Source organism: Ornithorhynchus anatinus, chromosome 2 (genome assembly GCF_004115215.2).
Source record: "Ornithorhynchus anatinus isolate Pmale09 chromosome 2, mOrnAna1.pri.v4, whole genome shotgun sequence".
Taxonomy (NCBI): Eukaryota; Metazoa; Chordata; class Mammalia; order Monotremata; family Ornithorhynchidae; genus Ornithorhynchus; species Ornithorhynchus anatinus.
The window spans coordinates 17,727,296-17,745,230 of record NC_041729.1 but is presented as its reverse complement, the minus strand read 5'-3'; the positions used below and the strand labels follow the sequence as shown (position 1 = coordinate 17,745,230).

General features: G+C 45.3%; 1 protein-coding gene across 10 annotated transcripts in view; it reads right to left on the bottom strand.

Annotated features, from left to right (window-relative positions):
- Positions 1–4,072, bottom strand: part of CLIP1 (CAP-Gly domain containing linker protein 1) — a 107,131-nt gene extending 103,059 nt beyond the window's left edge. For 5 of the 10 annotated variants that reach the window (XM_029058589.2, XM_029058590.2, XM_029058595.2 and 2 more), the window contains exon 1: positions 3,866–4,072. The gene's annotated coding sequence lies outside the window, so the exon portion shown is untranslated. The remainder of the gene's footprint in view (positions 1–3,865) is intronic. The other 5 variants (XM_029058591.2, XM_039910431.1, XM_029058598.2 and 2 more) reach the window with 3 other exon arrangements.
- Between the last annotated feature and the right edge of the window lie 13,863 nt (positions 4,073–17,935).

The window sequence follows — 17,935 nt, the reverse complement described above, 5'->3', positions numbered from 1 at the left end:
TGGGATAAAGTCTGTCTCCTTTCTACTTATTTCTGATATGGCTAGTCCGAAACAACTCTAAAAATCCCACCCCCACTGCTGGCTTTAGTGACAACAAGTATCAAACTTTGAAGTACTGTGTTGCAGTAGATACAATGACCCTAAACCCCTGCCAAAACATAATGGTGTGACCTGGGGCAAGGCATTTAACTTCTCTGTGCCTCAGTTCCCTCACCTGTAAAATGGGGATTAAGACTGAGAGCCTTATCTACTTGCCTACTTGTTTTTGTTTTGTCTGTCTCCCCCGTCTAGACTGTGACCCCGTTGTTGGGTAGGGATTGTCTCCAGCTGTATGACCATGGGCAAGTCACTTAACTTCTCTGTGCCTCAGTTACCTAATCTGTAAAATGGGAATTAAGACTGTGACCCCACACGGCACAACCTGATTACCTTGTATCTACCCCAGCGCTTAGAACACTGTTTGGCACATAGTAAGCGCTTAATATCAACATTACTATTATCTGTTGCCGAATTGTACTTTCCAAGCGCTTAGTACAGTGCTCCGCACACAGTAAGCACTCAAAAAATACGACTAAATGAATGAACAGGGACAGTGTCCAACCCAATTATCTTGTATCTACCCCAGTGCTTAGTACAGTGCCTGGCACATAGTAAGTGCTTAACAAATACCATAATAATTAATACTATTATTAAGTGCCCAACAAGTTAAAGACTTTTATTCTCTCAGATAAAAACATTTCCTAATTTTCCATTTCTGTACTTTGGAAAAAACACAAAACAATTTCTCTTCACGGGCAAATTTTCCCAGTAAAAGAAAAACATCCACTAATTTGCATTAGTTTCTTTGAATAATACTCTAAAGATTAGTCCATCTGCCTGTATGTCCCCTCATTCCTCCCACTACTTGGTTTTTTAATTTTAGTTTTTACTTCCATAAAAATAGGTTTTGCTCCCCATGGGAGCTTGTTTCTTTGTAGCACAGAAAATCAATTCAAAGATTTCTAATTAGAAATATCCCGGCAGCCACTGGCTGCCTCTCTGTCAGTAGGACTCAGATTGAAGTTTTAAGGCAGCCAGGAATCTTCATTCCTTCACTCCAAAGAGGTGACCAATGAAAAGGTGGGAAGGAGGGAAGGGAAACAGAGGAGGTGGCTGGACTCTTGCCAAAAAGGGCAACTACTGGTGGATAAAGCCGAGACACAGGCAGCTGAAAGTGCAGCCCAAATCCCAACCACAATTTTAAAGATGGAGTTTTAAGGATCGGAGGAACAGATTTCAAAAGAACGCTTGAGCAAATGTCATCCGCATGGTGTAGTGTGCACAGCACGGGTCTGGGAGTCAAAGGTCATGGGTTCTAATTCCGATTGCCACTTCACTCACTCATTTATTCATTCATTCAATCGTATTGATTAAGCGCTGACCATGTGCACAGCGCTGGACTAAGTGCTTGGAATATTCAATTCAGCAACAGAGACGATCCATGCCCAACAACGGACTCACAGTCTAAATGGGGGAGACAGACAACTGTGTGACCTTAGGCAAGTCACTTCACTTCTCTGTGCCTCAGTTCCCTCAATCTGTCAAATGGGGGTTGAGACTGTGCAGCCCCACGTGGGACCTGGACTGTATCCAAACCAATTTGCTTGTATCCACCCCAGCACTCAGTAGAGTGCCTGGCACACAGTAAGCACTTAACAAATACCATCATTCTTCTTTTTAGAGAAGCAGCATGGCTCAATGGAAAGAGCACGGGTTTGGAAGTCAGAGGTCGTGGGTTCTAATCCCGACTCCGCCACTTGTCTGCTGTGTGGCCTTTGGCAAGTCACTTCACTTCTCTGGGCCAGTGACCTCATCTGTAAAAATGGGGATGAAAAAATGTGAGCCCCACATGGGACAATCTGATGACCCTGTATCTACTCCAGCGCTTAAAACAGTGCTCTGCACATAGTAAGCACTTCAATTATGGGAAGTAGAGTGGCTCATTGGAAAGAGCCCAGGCTTGGGAGTCAGCAGTCATGGGTTCGAATTCCAGCTTTGCCACTTGTCAGCTGTGTGACTGTGGGCAAGTCACTTAACTTCTCTGTGCCTCAGTGACCTCATCTGTCAAATGGAGATTAAGACTATGAGCCTCAAGTGGGACAATCTGATTACCCTGTATCTACCCCAGCACTCAGAACAGTGCTCTGCACATAGTAAGTGCTTAACAAATACCAACATTATTATAATTAAATACCATCATTATTATTATTAAACGGGGGAGACAGACAGCAAAGCAAAACAAAAGAAGACAACATCGTCAAGATAAATAGAATCAGGGGAGCCTCCACCAGAAGCAGCCTGGCTCAGTGGAAAGAGCACAGGCTTGGGAGTCAGAGGTCACGGGTTCTAATCCCAGCTCCGCCACTAGTCAGCTGTGTGACCTTGGGCAAGTCACTTAACTTCTCTGTGCCTGTTACCTCATCTGTCAAATGGGGATTAAAACTGTGAGCCCCACGTGGGACAATCTGATCACCTTGTATCCCCCAGCGCTTAGAACAGTGCTTTGCAAATAGTAAGCACTTAAAAAATACCACAATTCTTTTTTTATTTTTAAATAGGGTCATAAATAATATATAGAAATGAGCACAGCGCTGAGCGGAGGGGAAGGGGGAAAAGCAGAGGAGGGGGAGCAGAGGGAAAGAGGGGCTCAGTGTGGGAAGGCCTCCTGGAGGAGGTGAGCTATTTGGGAAGGGAGACAAAAGAACGGGCCAGGGAGCCTGGGCCCCATCCAAGCCGGCAAGGCCACCACCTGCCATCGGCCTCCCCCAGGACCCCCGAGCAGCCGAGGAAGGACGGCCCCGGTGCCCAGCATGTCCTGCTGCCCGGCTGGCAGGGGCAGGGGCAGGAGCTGGACAGGAGCCGGGGCAGGAGCTGGAGCAGGGGCAGGGGCAGGAGCTGGGGCAGGAGCTGGAGCTGGAGCAGGAGCAGGAGCAGGGGCAACAGCTGGAGCAGGGGCAAGAGCTGGAGCAGGGGATGGAGCAGGGGCAGGAGCTGGAGCAGGGGCAGGGGCAGGGGCAGGGGCAGGAGCTGGAGCTGGAGCAGGGGCAGGAGCTGGAGCAGGGGATGGAGCAGAGGCAGGGGCAGGGGCAGGAGCTGGAGCAGGGGCAGGAGCTGGAGCAGGGGCAGGAGCTGGAGCAGGGGCAGGGGCAGGGGCAGGAGGCGGCCCAGGGGTTGCCCCAGACCCTCCCGGGGGCGAAGTCCCCACCCCAGGCCCGTTGTGGCGGAAGGACGATGAAGGGTCATTCCTCCAATCGTATTAATTAATTCATTCGTTCATTCAATAGTATTTATTGAGCGCTTACTGTGTGCAGAGCACAGGACTAAGCGCTGGGAATGGACAGTCCGGCAACCGATAGAGACCATCCCTGCCCACTGACGGGCTTACAGTCTAATCGGGGGAGATCATTATTATTAATTGAGCGCTTACTCTGTGCAGAGCGCTGGGAATGGAGAATTAAGAGAGACCGTCCCTGCCCCACGACGGGCTCCCAGTCCAAACGACAGCGGGAGATCTCAGGGCTCAGATCTTGGGGCGGGTTGGGGGGAGGATCCGCACGGTGAGAGGGGCCAAGAGGGCCCGGGGCGCGCCCACGGCTCGGGGAGGGAGGGAGGGAGGGAGGGCCTCACCCGCTCCCCGCCGAGGACGCCCCCCGAGGGGCCCGGGGATCCCGCCCAGCACCATCCCCCCACACCACACCACACCCACACCACACCCACACCCACACCCACACACCCCCCCAGGACGGCGGGCCCCGACCAGGGCGGGAAGGAGGCAACCCGCGGCGCCCGGGGAAGGAAGGAGGGCGGTCACCCCGACCCCGCTCACCGTTGGGGGGACGGTGGTGGTGAGGACGGTGGTGGTGAGGACGGTGGTGCCGCCGCCGGCCCGGCCGAAGCTCCGAGGCTCCCGCTGCCACCTCAGCCGCCGCCGCCACCTGCCCCACTGCAGCAGCGGACCCGCCTCCTCGGCTCTTCGGCTCCTCGGCTCTTCGGCTTTTCGGCTCCCCGGCTCCTCGGCTCCCCGGCTCTTCGGCTCCTCGGCTCCCCGGCTCTTCGACTCCTCGGCTCGCCGGTTCCTGAGTCTTCGGCTCTTCGGCTCCTCGGCTCCAGGGCGGGAGCTCGTGACGTCACGGTCTCGGGCCTCGACCGCTCAAAGGCGAAGACGGCCGCAGGCCCCGCCCCTTTGCCGCTGCCGCGCGCCCTCCCTCCCCCTCCCTTCGTCGCCTCAGGCCCCCTTTCCCTTCCGCCCTTGCTCCCTCACGTCCACTTTTCTTCACCTTAGCCCCTTTTTCGTCCTCTCTCTTCCACCACAGCCCCTCCTGCCTCTCTCTCTCTTTCTCCTTTGTTGCCTCCACAACACCCCCAGTGCGGTTTCTGTGGCAGATATCTCTAATCGCCTCCCGTCCTCGTGGCATTCATTCCAGGGCCCCAGAGCCGACTCCATCCTTTTAAACAATCCCCAGGTTTTAATTCAAAACTCTCCCGCCGGTCCCTCCTCCAAAACATGAAAAACACCAGGAAAAAGAACAGCTGAGACGGGGCCCAAAGGGGTTTTTATTTCTCAGATTTCAGGCGTGGTGAGGAGTTTTAGGACCGGCTCTGCAGTGACAGAAGACTCAGACTTGTAATAATAATAATAATGTTGATATTTGTTAAGCGCTTACTATGTGCCGAGCACTGTTCTAAGCGCTGGGGTAGACACAGGGGAATCAGGTTGTCCCACCTGGGGCTCACAGTCTTAATCCCCATTTTACAGATGAGGGAACTGAGGCACCGAGAAGTTAAGTGACTTGCCCAAAGTCACACAGCTGGCAAGTGGCAGAGCCAGGGTTCGAACCCATGACCTCTGACTCCAAAGCCCGTGCTCTTTCCAGTGAGCCACGCTGCTTCTCGTAGACGGAGGGAAGCTGGTTTGGGGGTCCCCTCTATCTCAAAGGAGTCAAGGCAAAGTAGAGGATGTGAAATCCCTGGAAACAAGGCAATAATATTAATGATGATGGTATTCGTTAAGTGCTTACTATGCATCGAGCACTGTTCTAAGCCTTGGGGGAGATACAAGGTCATCAGCTTATCCCACGTGGGGCTCCCAGTCTTAACCCCCATTTTACAGATGAGGTCACTGAGGCCCAGTGAAGTGACTTGCCCAAAGTCACACAGCTGACAAGTGGCGGAGCCGGGATTAGAACCCACGACCTAGACTGTCAGCCCGTCATTGAGCAGGGATTGTCTCTATCTGTTGCCAAATTGTAATAATAATAATAATGTTGGTATTTGTTAAGCGCTTACTATGTGCCGAGCACTGTTCTAAGCGCTGGGGTAGACACAGGGGAATTAGGTTGTCCCACGTGGGGCTCACAGTCTTAATCCCCATTTTCAGATGAGGGAACTGAGTCACAGAGAAGTTAAGTGACTTGCCCACAGTCACACAGCCAACAAGTGGCAGAGCTGGGATTCAAACTCATGAGCCCTGACTCCAAAGCCCATGCTCTTTCCACTGAGCCACGCTGCTTCTCATGCTTGTACATTCCAAGCACTTAGTCCAGTGCTCTGCACATTGTAAGCACTCAAATAATACTGAATGACCTCTGACTCCCAAGCCCGGGCTCTTTCCACTGAGCCACACTGTGTGACTTGTCCTGTTGATTCCAGAAATGCCTCCCAACTCACTTGAACCAGATCCCTTTGCCTTTGAAATTGCAACCCTCAACCCCTACTGGGCTCTCTTCTTCAGCTACAAAGTGTCACCCACATATTCCTATGGACCATTCTTACATTCAATTCTATTTTTTGAACACTTACTGTGTACAAAGCATTGTATTAAGCTCTTGGAAAGTACAATTCAGCAATAGACAATCCCTGCCCACACCGGGCTTATGGTCTAGAATAGGGGAGACAGACTTCAAAACAAGTAAACAAGCATCAGTATATATAAAGAGAATTACAGATATATACTCATCAAACAAGTAAAAAGGCATTAATATAAATAAATAGAATTAGAGATATGTACATACACATACAAGTGCTGTGGGGCGGGGAGAGCAAAGGGAGTGAGTTGGGGTGACATGGAGAGGAGGGGGAACTGAAAAAAATGGGGATTAGTCTGGGAAGGCCCCCTGGAAGAGGTGAGCCTTCAGTGGGGCTTTGAAGGGGCGAAGTATGATTTGAGGAAGAAGCCTTCCAGGCCAGGGGTAGGAACTGGGCCAGGGATTGATGGCGGGACAGGCCATGATGAGGCCCAGTGAGAAGGTTAGCACCATAGGAGGGCACTGTGCGACCTGGGCTGGAAAAGGAGAGAAGGGAGGCAAGGTAAGAAGGGGCAAGGTGACGGAGAGCTTTGAAGCCAATAGTGAGGAGTTTTTGCTTCATAGGTAACCACTGTAGATTTTTGAGGAATGGGGGGTGACTTGCCCTGAGCGTTTCTGTAGAAAGATAATCAGGGCAGCAGAGTGAAGGATGGACTGAAGTGGGGAGAGACAGGAGGTTAGGAGGTCAGAAAGGAGGCTGATGCAGTAATCCAGTCAGAATAGGATGAGTGATTGTACTAAAGTGGCAGGGGTTTGGATGGAGAGGAAAGGGCGGATCTTGGCCATGTGAAGATGAGACCAGCAGCCTTTAGTGACGGATTGGTTATGTGGGGTGAATGAGAGAGCGGAGTCAAGGATGACACCAAGGTTGAGGATTATGAGATGGGAAGGATGGTAGTGCTGTCCACAGCGATGGGAAAGTCAGGGAAGATATATGTTTTTTAGAAAACAGTGATAGATTTTTTAGTGCAGATTATAACCATAACCAAAAATCCAAGAATTGCAAATTGACTGGTGGGCCCTTTAGCTGAGTTCATTCCATTTTTATGCTTGATTATGCTTGGGAAAAGTTTTTTACCTATTAGTCATTCTGGCAAGAACAAGTGCTCTCAGAAAAAGTCAAGCACTTAGTTTACACCTTTATTTCTCTTTCAGAACCCACTTCCTTTTTGATTAAACTTTTAACATTCTACAGGATTGGATATTTTAAGACCAAGACACCCACCTCTTCCCTCCAAAAGTGTAGTCTTCAAACAAAAGGAACATAAGAGTCTGTTTTTGTTTTTTTGTTTGTGGGGATTTTTTGGTGTTCTCCCTGCAACATGAAAGGTATTTATGCTTTTTTCCTGCCCCAGTTCCTTAGGATTTGGTTTGTCAAAAGATTCCATGGCATCTCTGTGTTTAATTACAAAAGAGGAAGAAAGAGGCCTGAAACCAGGGTTTCTAAATCACTATTTCCAAAAGAATTTATATCAGCATTTATTAAGACCTAAAATCCCTGCTAGAAGAGCTAGTGCTTCCTCTAATCATTGTAATAGGAGCAATATTCGCAACCTGCCCGGCCTTTTAACTAAATTGAAAATGAAACTTGAAAGAGGGGTGAGAACAAGAGGGCTAGGGGCTTTCTAATTCAGTATCTGTCAACTCTACAGTGCTCTTAGTTTTATGTCTTCAATTGCCAGACTCTGGAGGCATTGTCTACCTGCTAAAGAAAACTAATTATTGGGGATAGATATTATTTACATAAATAAACTGAATAAAAATTATGGTTATAATCTGCACTAAAAAATCTAAGAAACAAGATTTCTACTCATAGTGTTAACTTTTATTAACAGTCCAATAGTTGGTTGGATTCTATACACAATATGTAAACACAATTTATTTAGGAATTGTAAAAAAAGGAAAGGAGCAATTTGCAGAATCAAATACAAGTATATACACATATATGTTTTTTAGAAAACAATTTATTACTTTTACTAAAAAGTGGAACTAACCATTAAATTCACTGTATATGAAAGTTAAAAAAACATCCTGCCAGCATAATAGTCACAATAAAATTTAGGGATAATTATGTACTAAAACTGAGCTATTTTCCTAAAAAATTAAAATTGCAATTTTTCCTCATATATCTACATGTTCATAGCTGTTATTCCACAAATTATTTTTTAAAACAATGGGCTAATGCACAGTTCAAGTGAACACTCAAGTTTCAGTTAATAGAATTGCTAGCTAAAGAAAAACTATCTTATGAAAACAAAGCCTTCATTGTGCACATTAGTTAGTAGAGAACAGTATAAAGGACTAAAACTGCCCACACTCATGAAAACTGCTGCTGAACCTTCTGAATAGTCTAGAGTTGTTTAAATTTGGAAATATCATAAAACATTTCTGGTTATCCACTGTAAAGAATTTCAGAATAATCAACTGTTTAATGCAATAGTTCTACCTAAAGCACAAAAGCTGAAAACCCTTGATCACAGCAAATGTCACCAATCTTCTCAGCCACTCTGGCCCTGTCAGATCCTGAGTAGGCAGAGTGGACATGAAGATAAAAATAGCCTCCTGAAGAACTGGTACAAAGTCAGTCTGTCTTGAGGTTTTGAAAAAACTCTAAGTAGAATACCGTATAGAATTACAAGGTAAAATCTTGGGCAGTTTATACAATTTTTGAAATAGTAGACATAATAAAAAATGTATTACAGTCATGGTAATTCACTTGAAACTAAGGCATTCAGCCTTTTTTATTTATGAATCTGCTTCAGTATTTTTACAGCAATCAGAGAAACTCTAGTTTTAAAGCAATACTTATCTTGGTTACCAAAGAAGATTTTGTCTCATTGTTTCGCATATTTATTATCAGGTAAATACATTCCATCCGAAACATTTTGGCACAAGTTCTCAACATTCATTCCCAGCAGTCTCATTCAGACCTTTGCAACTGGTTCTCAAGGGAAATTTTGATTCACTATCAACATGTGGCCATAAGTAGGTTTACCTAAGGCTCAAACACTTTATATTTAAATGCTTAAATTATATATTACAATTTATTTATTTATATTAATGTCTGTCTCCTCCCCTAGACTGTACTTTTGTTATGGGCAGGGCGTGACCGCTAATTCTGTTGTACTGTACTCACCCAAGCAGTTAATATAGTGCTCTTGCACATAGTAAGTGCTCAATAAATACCATTGGTTGATTGATTATATTCTATAGGAATCTAAATCAGTATCTTTTGGCTTTTTTTCACTGTATCTGCAGGTTTTTTATTTAGCTTGATCTACAGATTTTCCTCCCTCTCAGGATCATACCTGGAGGGTATCCAGTACTCTTCCAGTCTCTACTATGGGAGGGAGAGTCAAGCAGAGGCATATCATTCCATTCTTAGCTTGGGCAATGGCTAGCGAGTGAAAGGCAATTTGCTACAAGTCAAAACTCACCTGTGCTGGGCAGCAGCAGCATGGGAGAGAGTTCAGGGCGGAGACTCGAGTTTACTGTGCAGAAGGAGGCAATGGTAAACCGCTTCTGTATTTTTACCAAGAAAACTCTATGGATCCACTACCAGAATGACTACATATGGAGGTCGGGTGTTCTGGGAGATATGCGTCCATGGTGTCATTATGGTTCAGAGATGACTCGACAGCATAAGACAAGACAAGACAGATTTTCCCCAATCAATAAAATACAGATTTTCCATTTGTAGCTCTCAACTTTCTTGCCTCTATGTACTGTGTCCAAGGTGAAGGACATTTCTTATCATTATTCCCTCACTGCCCTGTTTTTTTAAATATTTGTTAAGCACTTACTATGTGCCAGGTACTGTACTAAGTGATGGGGTAGACACAAGATAACCAGGTTGGACACAATCTCTGCCCCATAGGAGGATCACAGTCTAGTCAGTATTCATTCATTCATTCAATAGTACTTATTGAGCGCTTACTATATGCAGAGCACTGTACTAAGCACTTGGAATGTACAACTCGGTAACAGATAGAGACAGTTCCTGCCCTTTGACGGGCTTACAGCCTAATCGGGGGAGACAGACAGACAAGAACAATGGCAATAAATAGAATCAAGGGGAAGAACATCTCATTAAAACAATAGCAAATAAATAGAATCAAGGTGATGTACATCTCATTAACAAAATAACAAAATAAATAGGATAATGAAGATATATACAGTTGATTAACAGTAACATGCGAAATTGGTAGGATTTAATCCCTATTTTCCAGATGAAGTAACTGGCAAACAGAGAAGTTAAATAATAATAATTGTGGGAACTGCTAAGTCACACAGCAGATGAATGGTAGAACCAGGATTAGAACACAGGTTCTCTGACTCCCTTTCCATGCTGCTTCCCATGCGCAAGTGGGCATTATAAATCGTTATATGAGGACTAAGAGGAAACGAGGCTTGGTAATACTATCAATGGTCTTGTACTAATAAATGAAACCATAGAGCATGGTAGAGACCAAAATGAATAACTAGATCATTGCATCCATTCCATCTTCCTAAAACTAGAAAGAACCCCAACCAGATCAATCAGTCCATTGTATTTACTGAGCACTTATTGTCTGCAGAGCACTGTACTAAGCACTTGGGAGAGTACAATACAATACATGATCCCTGCCCACAACAAACTTGCGGTCTAGAGGGGGAGATAGATATTAATATAAACAAATACAGATATGTGCATAAGTGCTGTGGGGCTGGGAGAGGGGATGAATTAAGGAAGTAAGTCAGGGTAACACAGGGGGCAAAAGGGAATGGAAGAACAGGAAAATACTGCTTAGGCAGAAAAGGCTCTTGGAGGAGATGTGCCTTCAATAAGGTTTTGAAGCTGGGGAGAGTAATTGTCTGCCAGATATGAAGAAGGAGGGCATTCCAGAGGAGAGGCAGGATGTGGGCTGGAGGATGGTGGCGAGATAGACAAGATCAAGGTGCGGTGAGTAGGTTGGCATTAAAGGAGTGAGGTGTGAGGGCTGATTTGTAGGAGAGTAGCAAAGTGAGGGAGGAGAGGGCAAGGTGATTGAGGGTTTTAAAGCCAATGATGAGGAGCTACTGTTTGATGCAAAGGTGAATGGGCAATCACTACAGATTCTTGAGGAGTGGAGAAACATGTCCTGAATGTTTTTGTAGAAAAATGATCTAGGCAGCATATTGAAGTATTGACTGAAGTGGGGAGACGGGAAGCAGTGAAGTCAGTAATCAAGGCCAAATAGGATAAAAGCTTGGATTAATGTGGTAGTGGGTTGGATGGAGAGGATGGGATGGATTTTGGCGATGTTATGGAGGTAGAACAAGCAGGATTTAGTGATAGATTGAACGTGTGAGTTGAATGAGAGAGAGGAGTCGAGGACAATGCCAAGGTTATGGTCTGTGAGGCAGGAAGGATGGGGAGCTATCTAGAGTGATGGGAAAGTCAGGGGAAGGACAGGGTTTGACATGTTTTGTTCTGTTCTGTTCTGTTATGTTCTGTTTTTGACATGTTAAGTTTGAGCTGAGGTCAGGACATCCAAGTAGAGGTGTCTTGACGGTAGGAGGAAATGCGAGAGTGCAGAAAGGGAGAGAGATAAGGGCTGGAGATATAGACTGGGAATCATTCGTTCATTCATTCAATTGTTTTTATTAAGTGCTTACTGTATACAGAGCACTGTACTAAGCCTTTGGGAGAGTACAGTACAACAATAAACAGACACATTCCCTGCCCACAGCAAGCTTACAATCTGGGCGGCGGGGGGGGAGACAGACATTAATATAAATAAATAAATATACTACAGTTATGTCATAAGTGCTGAAGGGCTGGGAGGGAGGATGAATAAAGGGAGAAAGTCAGGGAGACACAAAAGAGCGTGGGTTTAAGTCTGGGATGGTCTCTTGCAGAAGATGTGCCTTCAATAGGGCTTTGAAGTGGGGGAGAGTAATTGTCGGATATGATAATAATGTTGGTATTTGTTAAGCGCTTACTATGTGCAGAGCACTGTTCTAAGTGCTGGGGTAGATACAGGGTGGCTCAGTGGAAAGAGCACGGGCTTGGGAATCAGAGTTCATGGATTCGTATCCCAGCTCTGCCACTTGTCAGCTGTGTGACTGTGGGCAAGTCACTTAACTTCTCTGGGCCTCAGTTACCTCATCTGGGAAATGGGGATTAAGACTGTGAGCCTCACGTAGGACAACCTGATAGCCTGTATCTACCCCAGCGCTTAGAACAGTGCTCTGCACATAGTAAGCACTTAACAAATACCAACATTATTAACATTATTATTACAGGGTAATCAAGTTGTCCCACATGAGGCTCACAGTCTTAATCCCCATTTTACAGATGAGGTAACTGAGGCACAGAGAAGTTAAGTGACTTGCCCACAGTTACACAGCTGACAAGCGGCGGATTCAGGATTTGAACCCATGACCTCTGACTCCCAAGCCCGTGCTCTTTCCACTGAGCCTCGCTGCTTCTCTATGAGGAGGGAAGACGTTTGAGACCAGAGGGGGGATGTGGGCAAGGGGTTGGAAGCAAGATAGACAAAATTGAGGTACAGCGAGAAGGTTAGCATTACAGGAGCAAAGGGTGCAGGCTGGGTTGTAGTAAGGAGAGTAGCGAGGTGAGGTAGGAGGAGACAGGGTGATTGAGGGCTTTAAAGCCAAAGGTGAGGAGTTTCTGTTTGATGTGGGGGTAGATGGGCAACCACTAGAGTTTCTTGAGGCTTGGGGAAACATGTCCTGAACGTTTCTGTAGAAAAATGATCCTCATTGAGGTGGTAGTTGAAGACATGCAAACTCTTCAAATTGTCTACTTTCATTCCCTTGTGCTTGTGGTAACACTTCACTTATCTAAATGCCTTCTCATTTAGAGAACAGTCATCTCATTTAAGACTTTCTGCTACTTCTTCTGCATGTAAATCAAAGAAAGTCGAACTGAAGGAATATGTAATCTGATCCCTGGGTCCTTGATGAGAGCCCTTCAGAAAACTCCAACATCTTAATAAATTAATAGTAAGCGCTTAAATACTACAAAGAAGCAAACAAAAAATTGATCAGCTGGGCCACCTCAGGCAAGCACTTGAGGTCTCTGTGCTTTCCCCTACCTCCAAGGGAGGTGTGAGGACATATTTCAATAATCAAGGTCAGAGTGCTGTGGAATAATAATAGCTCTATACAAATTTAAAGTGGGGTTATTATATTCCTAAAGATAACCAACAGTAGGATTTCTCGGTGAAGAATTCATCACTGTTAATTCAAGAGCTCCAAATTAAATCTCAATTTAATTATAAATTGTAAGATACTTGAAGGCAGGGATTGTGTCTACAAAATCTATTGGACTGTACTCTCCCAAGTACTCAGTACAGTGCTCTGGACACAGTAAGTACTCAGTAAATACATTAATGTATTGATTGGTTTGTATTTGCAGTGTGTCTTACCATATTTTATTAATCCTTCCCCTAAATTGTAAGTTTCTTGTGGGTAGCTATCAGTCCACTCATTCTAGTGTACTCTTCCAGCTACTTAATATAGCCTTCTGCACATGGTAGTGCTAAATAAAACACTTCAGGGAGGAAGATGATTAGTGCTTTTTTTCTTTTCATTTTACACTTTAGAAAATTGAGACCCACAGAATTTAACCGGTATGCCCAAAACCACACTGAAAATTACATGTAGTAGACCTGGTGATTCACAATCCTTGACTCATCATAATAACAATAATAATGATAATAATAATTGTGGTCTTTGTTAAGTGCTCACTATGTTCCAGGCACTATGTTCCAGTGCTTAGTACAGTGTTTTGCACACAGTAAGCTCTCAATAAATACAAATGAATGAACTAAGCACTGGGGTGGATACGAACAAATCAGGTTGGACATAATCCCTGGCCATGTGGGACCCACAGTTTCAATCTTCATTTTCCAGATGAGGTATCTGAGGCCTAGAGAAGTGAAGTGACCTGCCCAGAGGTCACACAGCAGACTTTTCAATCCATTACTTAATCCACTGGACCTTATTACCAGCATGCAGCTTCTTGGCATCTTACTTGAAGCTTTCTTCTAACTTATTTCAGTGACAGGTAGAAACTACAACAGCTACTAACGCCTCCTACGGGGGAAAGATAATGAGTCCTTTAATATTTTCCTTTTAGATAAAAGAAAGAGTATCTGACTAGCAACAATCTCCAACACCGGAACTCAGTAGGCAATTGTCAGAGATCAGTCAAACAATCATATTTATTAAGCACTTACTGTGTGCAGAGCACTATACTAAGTGCTTGGGAGACTACACTACAAGATAACAGAGTCAATATACATATTCCCTGCCTACAGTGAGCCTACAGTCTGGAGGTGGGGACAGACAATCAGGGCGGGCACCCAGCCTTCAAACTTGACTCATTTCCCATATCTTCCAGATAATACATTACATTGCAATAGTAATATGCTCTGGTTTCTGCTTTAGATCTCTGAATCTTAAAACACTTAGTCAAGGCTAATTAATTTTTACCCTATCCCTGTCAGGAACAGGAAGTAAAGTGTTATTAGCCCCATGGCACAGATGAAGGACCTGAGGCCCAGAGAAGTTAAGTGCTGAAGGCTATAGGAGTGAGTCACGGGAATACAAGGCCCCCATTTGAACTAAAAAAATTCTGACTCCCAGGCCTGTGTTTTGTCTCTGTACTCTTGATGCTTGATTCCTAATCTGGGCAGAGGGGTCGCAGCCGTGATAGTGTCATTCTAACCAATGGGCGATTATCCCTCTCCAAGGAAAACCCGTTCCCTAACATGAGTAGGACCTCCGGGTGAAGAGACACACCTGTAGCCTAGTAAGTCAGTTAGTCAATCATGGCAGTGTGCACATCACTGTACTAAGCGCTTGGGAGAGTATAATACAACAATAAACAGGCACATTCCCTGTTCACAATGAGCTTATAGTCTAGAAGGGGAGACAGACATTAATATAAATAAATTACAGATGATGATGATGGTATTTGTTAAGCACTTACTATGTGCAAAGCACTGTTCTAAGCACTGGGCACTGTTCTAAATGCTGAGTACCATTTTAAGTGCTGAGCACTGTTCTAAACATGTGGGGATGGGAGGGGGGATGAATAAAGAAAGCAAGACAGGGTGAAACAAAAGAGTGTGGGAGAAGAGGAAAGGAGGGCTTAGTTAGGGAAGGCCTCTTGGAGGAGATGTGCCTTCAGTAAGACTTTGAAGGGGGAGAGAATAATTGTCTGTCGGATATGAGGAGGGAGGGCGTTCCAGGCCAGAGGTAGGATGTGGGTGAGAGGATGGTGATGAGATAGATGATAACGAGGTACAGCGAGAAGGTTAGCATTAGAGGAGCGAAGTGTGTGGCCTGGGTTGTAGTAGGAGACTAGGGAGGCAAAGTAGGAGGGGGCAAGGTGAATCCTCCCATCACCTCTCATTTTATCATGAAGGGGAGGGAGATCAGGAGGAAGAGATGTTACTGCACATCCTGGTTTCTCTCTTCCAGGAGCAGAGAGGTGAGGCAGAGCTTCTGAAGCCCAGAGAGAAGGACCCTCACCATTGGCGTGCCCGATCTTTGAGCACACAGTGGGGAGAATTGTGGGGGTTTCCCTCTCTGGTCCAGTAGGGAGAGAAACGGCCCTCTTCGTAGGACAGGGGAAGAGAGACAGAAATGGGGAAAAGGGGGAATGAAAATTAATGAATGAGAGAAGGAAAAATGGGAAAGAAGGAAGACTGTGAGCCCACTGTGGTACAGGCACTGTGTCTGATCCGATTATCTGTTATCAAGAACAGTGCTTGACACATGGTAAGTGCTTAATATGTACAGGGAAAGGAGTGGGAGGGAAAGAAGGAGGAAGAAAAATAAGGAGAGGGAAAAGGAGGAAAGTGGTGGGAGAGGGAGGAAGAAAAGGAAGAAAACAGAAGGGAGAGAGGATAAATCTGAGGGAGAAAAGAGAAAGAGGAAAGGAGAAGAGCTGAAGGAGGAAGAGAGAAAAAAGGGAATACACCAACTGCTTTACCCAGCTTGACCACAGTATCAGACTCCTCACTGGTCTCCCAGCCTCTCCCCTCTTTGCTCTGCCATTAAGATCATCTTTCTAAAATGTTCTGCACTTGTCTCTCCATTTCTTAAAAACCTCTAATGGTAACCCAGTCCTTTCTGAATCAAACAGAAATGCCAGGGTTTCATCAGGTGTGAAACCAGGATTAGTATCCAGGTCATTCTGACTCCCAGGCCCGTGCTTTATCCACTAGACAATGTTCCTTCTCTTCCTTCTCAAACTCATCTTCTCGCTATGCTTCAAATTCGACTTTCCAGCCTCCTAACCCCTGCCCTCCCCAACTCCTCCTACTTGAAATCCAACCTACCACAACTCTCTTCATTTTCAAAGCCCTTCTGAAATCTCTCCTCTTCCAGGAAAGCTTCCTGGTTAATCTTTCTTCTCCCCAGTTAACTCCTCGGCACTTTTGCACTCCCAATCCAAACCCTTATTGTACATATCAATTTCTAAACCCAAACCCTCCTTGTTCATATCAATTACATATTATATTTGAACAGTTCCTTCTATTTGTAAATTACTTTTTGTTTCTCCCACATATTAGATTTTAATTTCCACAAGAAAATTTTGAATGTGTTGTTTAATTGTGTGGTACTCTCCTAACTGCTCACTTCAATGCTCTGCACAGACTAGGTGCTCGATAAATACTCCTGATTGATTTCTTGATTGATGGAAAAACAGGAGAGGGAGAGAAACAAAGAGGACCAAAAAACATTCCTTCAATGGTATTTATTGAGCACATATTTTGTGCAAAGCACTGTACTAAGTGCTTGGGAGAATAGACCCATTCTCTGCCCACAACAAGTTCACGGTCTGGAGAGGGAGACAGGCATTAATATAAATAAACTACAGATATATGCATACATGCTGTGGAGCTTGGAGGGGGGATGAATAAATGGAACAAGTCAGGATGATGCAGAAGGGAGTGGGAGAAGAGGAGGGGAAGCCTTCTTGGAGGAGTTGTGCCTTCAATAAGGCTTTATAGGGGATGAGAGACATTTCCTGTCTGATATGAGGAGGGAGAGTGTTCCAGGCCAGAGGCAAGATGTGTGGCTCAGTGGAAAGAGCCTGGGCTTCGGAGTCAGAGGTCATGGGTTCGACTCCTGGTTCTGCCACTTGTCAGCTGTGTGACTGTGGGCAAGTCACTTAACTTCTCTGTGCCTCAGTTACCTCATCTGTAAAATGGGGATTGACTGTGAGCCTCACGTGGGACAACCTGATTACCCTGTATCTAACCCAGCGCTTAGAACAGTGCTCTACACATAGTAAATGCTTAACAAATACCAACATTATTATTATTATAAGATGTGGGTGAGAGGTCGGTGGTGAGAAAGATGAGATGGAGGTACAGTGAGAAGGTTAACGTTAGAGGAACGAAGTGTGCGGACGGGGTTGTAGAAATAGAGTACTGAAGTGAGGTAAGAGGGGGCAAGGTGATTGAGTGCTTTAAAGCCAATGGTGAGGAGTTTTTGCTTGATGCAGAGGTGAATGGGCAACCACTGGAGTTTCTTGAGGATTGGAAAGATATGGTCTGAACCTTTTTTCAAGAAAAGGATACAGGCAGCAGAATGGAGTAAGGACTGGCGAGGAGAGAGGAAGCGGGGAGTTCAGCAAGAAGGCTGGTACAGTAATCAAAGTGGGAAAGGATAAGTGCTTGTATTGATGTGGTAGCAGTTTGGATAGGTAGGAAGGGGCAGATTTTAACGATGTTGTGAAGGTACAACTGACAGGGTATAGTGTTGGATTGAATATGTGGGTTGAAAGAGAGAGAGGAGTCACAGATAACGCCAAGGTTATGGGCTTGTGAGACAGGAAAGATGGTGCTGCTGTTCACGGTGATGGGAAAGTCACAGGGAGGAAGGAGTTTGGGAGGGAAGATAAGGAGCTCTGTTTTGCACATACTAAGCTTTAGATGACAAGAGTGAGAAGAAAAAAAGTCAAGTGACAAGAGGAAAAGGCATTAAAAGGGGAAATGAGAAGAGGAGTGAGGGAGGCCTGGAGAGAAAGAGAGAGGAGTACAAGGGCAGAGAAAGAGTGACAAATACTTCCTTTCCTGTGGTCT